The sequence below is a fragment of the Cucurbita pepo genome, chromosome LG15 (assembly GCF_002806865.2).
Source record: "Cucurbita pepo subsp. pepo cultivar mu-cu-16 chromosome LG15, ASM280686v2, whole genome shotgun sequence".
Classification (NCBI taxonomy): Eukaryota; Viridiplantae; Streptophyta; class Magnoliopsida; order Cucurbitales; family Cucurbitaceae; genus Cucurbita; species Cucurbita pepo.
The window spans coordinates 452,577-460,985 of NC_036652.1; positions in this window are offsets into that span (position 1 = coordinate 452,577).

An 8,409-nucleotide genomic window follows, 5' to 3' on the forward strand; every position below is an offset into this window, starting at 1 on the left:
ATATGTATTTATTGGTCATCCTATATGAGGATCGCTTTCATTCAAATGTAATCTATGTTCATTCATGTAATCATTTATTGAGTATCACAGAATTTTGAACCTCTGACCTTAAATGAAGAATCGAACTATCGTTGAGTTATTTTATACTTAGGTCTACCTATGGTTAATATTATATTAGTGTAGATAATTTCATGTTTAAACTCATTTCAATATGTATTACCGCATGTCATATAACATGTCATTACCAAACATATTCATATCATAGTATATTATGTTAACTCATAACATAACATAATTAATCAGGCATAATATGACATCCATTTATGTTCTAATATTACTTGGGATATCTAGACATATTATATAGCAAATTATATCATATCATCAAACATAACAAACATATGACACGAGCCCACTAAACAACATGTAATGGGACAAAGCGAACAATATTTGTTAGTCGTAGGTGGGTTCAACCTAATTTAGTTTTAGGAGGACTCATCAACCAACCTATCTCATTTTTTTTTTCCCTCGCATTTGTCCTTTTTTCTTTATTTTTTTTCTCCTTTAATTATTGATTTCATCGATCTCATATCGGTTGGAAGGGGAACCAACATTCCTTGAAACGGTGTGAAAATCTTTCTCCACATGTTTTAAAACCTGAGATTCGTTTTAAGAAGACAATATCGGCAAGCGATGGACTGTGGGATGACAGCGATACGTAACGGGCCAAAGCAGACAATATCTGCTTACGATGGGCTTGGACTATTACAAATGGTATCAGAGCCCGTTACGATCATGACCCGTTACATATCATCGTCCGCCTCAGGTTTTAAAATATGTCTACTACGGAGAGAATCTAGCCCTACTTTGACTAGTGTCTCACACCGTCCAGTGACTAGCTCTGATATCATTTGGAACAGTTCAAGCCCACCGCACGTATCGCTATCACTGTCAGCCTCACGGTAGAGAGGGGTTTTCACACCCTTATAAGAAATGCTTCGTTAATGAGATGGGTTTTTACACTCTTATAAGAGATGTTTAGTTACTTGGGATAGGTTTTTACACCTTTATAATAAATGTTTCGTTCCCATCTTCAACCGAACGTGGTATGTCACAATTTTTTTTTGTAAAACCAAGAAAAAATAATAAATATTTTTTATTTAGATTATTCCTTTAATATATATAGATACACTTCTTAAACATAATAAATGAACCACAAATACACTTACCGACGTGACACACTATTTGCTTATATAAAAATTGCACAAAGAAAAACCCCATGCATGTTGTTTAAGCGTTTATTAGTTCGTCTTCATGGCCGCCAAACCAAAAGGAACAGGAACTTGATGATGGTAGCTGTGTGCCGGCGAGGGCGTTGATTTTCCGACGAAAGCTCTTTGTCCGAGCGGTGTCGGAATAGTAGTGCCGCCATTTTTGGCATTGGGAGGAACGGGAGCTCTCTCAAGAGACTGCTGAAGAAGAAGGATGGACCATTTTTGTGGATCCTCTTTCATGGTTCTGCAACTTTGGAGCTGATGAGCGTTGGCAAGAACAATCACAATGGCCAAAAGGAAACCAAATTGGATCTTCATTTTGAGAAAGGAGAGGTGGGTTTTGTGGTGATTGAATTGAAAGATTAAGGGAGATTGTTGAATTTGATAGTTATGGTGAAATTTGATGTAATGGTTTGTGTTCTATTTATACAAAACCAAGCAATTGAGAGGGTAAAACAAGCAAGAATTTTGATTGGGTCAAAGTCCAAGAAATTGAAGGTTTAATTTCTTGGAAAATAAATTACACATGAGAAAACGAGACTTCTCGACTAGTTTTGTAATTCGTTTTGACTGGTTAGGTATCATTGTATTGTAACAACTCAAGTCTACAGCCAGCGGATATTGTACGTTTTGGCTTGTTACGTATCGCCATCAGCTCAAGGTTTTAAAACGTGTCTACTAAGGAGAGGCTTCTACACGTTTCTAAGAATGTTTCATTCTACCAACGTGTCATCTCACAAGTTTTGCACCATTTTTTTTTTTTTGCTTTGACCCTTTATTTAGAATCAACAAAACTCAAGAATATTTTGAATCTTGCTATTTGAAATTTAAAATTAGGTTAAATTACATGTTAGAATGGAAATTTATACCTATTTGGTTCATGAATTTTCAAAAAAAAAAATTGATAAAGTTTCTCTTTTACTTTAGGTTCAAATGAATAAAGATAATTAAAATTTTAATTTAATATTTAATAGACCTTTAAACTTTAACCTAGTCAATATATTTTAAAATGTATGAACAAGACACAAATATTGATAGTTTAGGGTTTCGCTCGAAATAAATCTCCACTTTATATCATAGATATATCGGTTATTTTCCTAAAATGTTAAACATGTTAAAGATGTATAAGATACAAAATTGAAAGTTATCGGACTTACAGACATTTTTAAAAGTTTAAGGATTTTAAGAAACCAAACTTAGAATTTAACCTTAAAATTGAGAAAGAGCTTTTGTGTTGGCAACCTTAAAATTGGGACTTCTCTTTTAAACTTTCTGTCAAGGTTTTAAAACACATCTAGTAAGGAGAGATTTGCTCACATAAATGTTTAGTTTCTCTCCCCAACGAACGTGAGATCTCACAATCTACTGTATTGGGAGCCCAGCGAGTGTTTTCGCTAGCACATCACTTAGTGTCTGGTTCTGATATCATTTGTAATAGCCCAAGTCCACCGCTAGTAGATATTGTTCTTTCTGGGCAAGTGAGATCCCGCTTCGATTGGAGAGTGGAACAAGTCATTTCTTATAAACATGTAGAAACTTCCCCCCCTACAAGACGTGTTTGAAAATCTGTGAACCTGATGGCGATACGTAATGAGCCAAAACAAACAATGTTTGTTAGCGTTTTAAGTTAAGAAGCTAGAATTTTTATTGGGTCAAAACTCGAGAAATTTTTTGTTAACTTTCTTCCACGAAACACATGAGCGTATGAGACTAATTTGGTCACCATTGGTTCGACCCTTGACAATTTAACGTCAAGGCTAGACTAAGTCTTGGACAAATTTTATTATTTTGGCAAAGTAGAACATATAGGCTATCACATGCATAACGTTGGACATCAAATATGGGAAATGGTTGCATAGCTACTATTTCTTTTCACTAACAAGAATTGACGACGAGGATCAAAGCATTTTAAAGCATAAATCGCAGCCAAAGTGGTTTAATGGTTTAAATGTAAAGTTCTATGGAAAATTGTTCGAACTTGTAACGACCATTCTTTGAAAAATTTGAGCAACGTATCGCCACACATTGACACGAAATTCTTGAAAAAATATGATAGAACTTTTTTAGAAAAAAATATGAGAATTGAATAAGAAAACCATAAATGAGCACGCGCACCCGTTCGAATTTGTAATGACCTGCTTTTGAGAGTGGAACTGTTTTTGAAAAAAAAACAAAATCAGAAATCATAATTTTGCTTAAAATTTATTCGACTAGAATTTACTGATACAAACTTATTTAGAGAAAGAAAACCAAAAATGGATTTCATATCTTCGTGCGCGAAAAACGTGTTTTTTTTCTTTTTTTTTTAAGTAGAGGAATTTGAACTTTTGACTTCCGACACAATCATTCAACCACGTTTTGTTGTTACGACAAACACCAACCACAAATGGGAAATATCCCAACTTTGTCAACATTTAAGAACTTTGTAATGTTTCATGGCTCTTGACTCTTGACCAAATTTTGATGCAAAGCAAGGCTAGATAGAATATGCTTTGAATGTTTTAAAATGGTGGAAATATGAAATTAAGGGCATATAAGTTCAAGAGTATATAATTTAAACTAATTTCATTATATTTAGGTCGATATGTGAAATTTTTTCTCCATTTGTTTTTTTTATTTGTTTACTTTAGTTTCAATAATTTAATCTTCGGGTTGTGGTTTGTAACAGTTTAGTTTCTATACGTTCAACCGGGTAACAATTCAGCATTTTTATTTAAAAATTTGTAATGATTTAGTCACATATGTAGTTCGACAAATTAATTTATCTCATTAAATGATAAAAACTACTTTTAATTTTGATAATTTTTTTACCATATGAGTTAAGATGAGTTAAGTTATTGCAATTTTTGAAGTACATATGTGGCACCCAAGTAAAAGAAGGGTATATGAATAAACCGAGACTACGTGTTAATAAGAGCAATCTTAGGATAAAATGATCAAAAAAAGGCTTAAAAGAATTGAAAGTCACTCTCTATACCAATAAGATACACGGGTAGCTCAATTATAGAAATTTCATAGTTAAACGTGCTTTGTTTGGAGCAATTCTATGTTGAAAACCTCCTAGAAACTTTCATTTATTTGAACCTAATTCAATTCAAATAAGTTCATAACTCAATTCAAATCGTAGGGTTGGATGGATCGAAACTAAATCATTACAGACCAAAGTTCAAGTAAATCATTACAAACAAATTATTTTAGGAGGGAAATGTTTGAATTGTGATTTTATATGTATTAATAATAATTACATTTAATAATTATTCAATTAAATATTAAGTTCATAACACAATAAGAAACCCATCGACTCATTTTTTTTGTATTTTAAAAATATTAAAACTAGGTCAACGCGTTAGAAGGTGTAACCGTGTAAATAATTATATTATTTTTTAAAAAGAAAAAATGTTTGCTAATGAATTGATATTTTAAGATCATAGTCCATTCTTTTTTTAAAAAATAATACTTTTTTTAAGGAAATTCCAAAGCTTTTAAAATTTTAAAATCTTATTTATTTTTTATTTTCGAAATTTGTAAGGCGTAAATCGCAAGATATATTATATATATATATATATATAGCAATAAAAAACAATAAAATATTATCAAATCATATAGTCATTATACATTGTTTAAAATTCTTTTCGTTCTTTTTTTCGCCTTTAATTATTGGTTTCATTGTTACGAGATCTCACATCTTTTGAACATGAAAACGAAACATTTATTATATTGGTGTGAAAATGAAGCATTTATTATATGGGTATAGAAACTTCTCTCCAAGAGACATGTTTTAAAACCGTGAGGCTGACGACGATATGTAACGGGTCATTACGAGTAGACGCGTTTTAAAATCGTGAGGTTGACGACGATACATAACAGGACATGACGAGTAGACGCGTTCTAAAATCGTGAGCTAGCGACGATACGTAACGAGCTAAAGCGGACAATATTTGCTAGCGGTGGGCTTGGGCTGTTACAAATAGTATCAAAGTCAATCACTATCATGACCCGTTATTTATCACCATTGCCTCACGGTTATAAAACACGTCTACTATGGAGAGGGTCTTGCCCTACTCCAACCAGGGTCTCGGACCGTTCGGTGACTGACTCTAATATCATTTGTAACGGTCTAGTGACTAGCGTTCATATCATTTGTAACAATCTAAGCCCACCACATGTATCGCCGTCAACCTCACATTTTTAAAACACGTCTACTGAGAGAGGTTTCTACATCATTATAAGGAATAATTAGTTTCCCTCTACAACCGAGATCTCACAATTATTTTTTAAAGACCAAGAAAAAATAATAAATACTTTTTTTATATAGATTATTCGTTTAATATATATATAGATACACATAAATGGTTCTTCCTAGACATAAATGAATGAATCACAAATACACTTCCCGACATGACACACTATTTGTTTATATAAAAATGCACAAGGAAGAATCCCATGCATGTTGCTTAAGCGTTTGTTAGTTCGTCTTCATGGCCACACCAAAAGGAACAGGAACTTGATGATGGTAGCTGTGTGCCGGTGTGGGCGTGGATTTTCCGACCAAAGCTCTTTGCCCGAGCGGTACCGGAATAGTCGTGCCGCCATTTTTGGCAGAGGGAGGGACCGGAGCTCTTTGAAGTGACTGCTGAAGAAGAAGGATGGACCATTTTTGTCGATCCTCTTTCATGGTTCTGCAACTTTGGAGCTGATGAGCGTTGGCAAGAACAATCACAATGGCCAAAAGGAAACCAAATTGGATCTTCATTTTGAGAAAGGAGAGGTGGGTTTTGTGGTGATTGAATTGAAAGATTAAGGGAGATTGTTGAATTTGATAGTTATGGTGAAATTTGATGTAATGGTTTGTGTTCTATTTATACAAAACCACATGGCTTCATTTTTCCTATGTCTTCTTTATAAACTCTTTGAATATTGAGTTTAGTCTTGGCCATTTGAGATGGTAAACAAGCAAGAATTTTGATTGGGTCAAAGTCTAGGAAATTGAAGGTTTAATTTCTTCGAGAAAAAAAATTACACATGAGAAAAGGGACTCCTATAACCGTCCATCTACCGCTACTACTAGATATTGTCTGTTTTTTTCACCAGTTTTACAATTTTAGGTTACGTCTACCAGGGAGAGGTCCCCGTACCTTTATAAGGAATGTTTCATTCTCCTCTCGAATCGATGTGGGGGATCTTACAATTCACCCCGCTTGAGAGCCCAGCGTCTTCGCTGACACACTATTCGGTGTTTGACTCTAATACCATTTGTAACAGCCCAAGCCTACCGCTAGCAGATATTATCCGTTTTGACCCATTACGTATCGTCGTTAGTCTCACGGTTTTAAAATGCGTCTACTAGGGAGAGGTTTCCACACCCTCGTAAAAACATTTAGTTTCCCTCTCCAACCGATGTGGGATATCACAAGTTTTGTTATCAACTCAAGATTATTTTAAATGTGATGATTTTGTATTTATTATCCATTCATTCAAATGGGACCTCGTAAATCTACCTGAATGACGACGTGTTTATGTAGAATAGATGATTCTCGCAACTATTTATTATCATTAGGCACTTTAGGGTCATCCCAATCCCATTGATTGAGTACCAATTCTCATTTCTTGGGAAAAAATCTCCCAAAACTCTCCCTTATACACGAATACTAAATTGATAAACCTCATTAAAATTGGTTAATATTCCACTTTAGCCAAAAGAAAAATGACACGTTTAGCCCGTAAAAACTTAAGTCCCGCATTTCCTCGTTATATGTTCTTGTTGTATTTATGCATGTCTACAAAATACCACCATTAAATGGATATAAACATACTTGTCTACATTTTCTTGACCGCTATGGTACGTTTGTTAATAGTTACTTGAAATGATAGTAATGTTCATCCAGTAACCAAATGTTACGGTATATAATAGTTATGGATTGAAATATTCGTCGATATTATATATCTATAATTAAAGAGCTCAAGATTAATATTAAAAATTAATTGATACATCTCAAATATCTTTTATAAATACACACAAACTTAGAAAACAGTAAAATTGAATTTTTACCTAGTGTAATCTAGACATATCTATGTTATGTTTCTTTGGTACAACCATTGTTATAAATTGCTCGTGTTCTTCAAACTCGAGGAAAGGTACATAAAGGTGATAGGCCAATTTTCATGAATATTAGAGATCAGGTTGATAGGAACAACGAACATCCACAATAAACGATATAATCCACTTTAAGTATAAATTGTAATGCCTGTACTTTTTGTTTTACCAAAATGTCTCGTGCCATGATATCAAAAGTTATGTTTTTTTTTTTTTTTGCTTTCGGTTTTTTTAAGGTAGCTCGAAATGGTCCCTTGGTTTGGTTCCATACTTTTTTAAGGTCGTTGTTATTAAGGAAGACTGGTTGGATTGTTGGCTGTTTACTCGGACTAAGACTAAGACTAAGTTATTGAGAATGTTGAGACGAAGGACGTTTGAAACAACATAATCAAAGTCTTGTTGGATCCAACGCAATCAACTCTCTGTTAACCATCAACCACGTTCTTCACAAAACACAAACCATGGCCGATGAATAATAATTCTAACTAATATCAAAAATCGAGTATGAAAATTTATAACTACCTACACCAACGCTTTGGATCAAGATTCGAAATTCGGGTTTTAGCCCGTGATAGCTCCGGTATGATCACGTGACCTACTTTTCACTTCTAAGAATGAAGACTATCCTCAGACCAAGACAGATCTTTTCAGCATATTTTGTTCTTACTCACATACATCCTAAAAAAATTCTTCGGAGGTCATCCAATATAGAATTGCTTCAAGCAAAACACGTTTAACCATGGAATTTCTATGATTTAGCCATAAAAAAATGTGCACCTTGTTGGTATATGTATTTATTGGTCATCCTATATGAGGATCGCTTTTTTTTAAATGTAATCTCTGTTCATTCATGTACTCCTCATGTACTCGAGTGTCACAGAATTTTGAACCTCTGACCTCAAATGAAGAATCGAACCATCGTTGAGTTATTTTATACTTTAGATCTACCTATGGTTAATATTATATTAGTATAGATAATTTCATGTTTAAACTCGAGTCGTGTTATTCTTTTTTATTTTATATAAAGATTCACCCATGAACGTA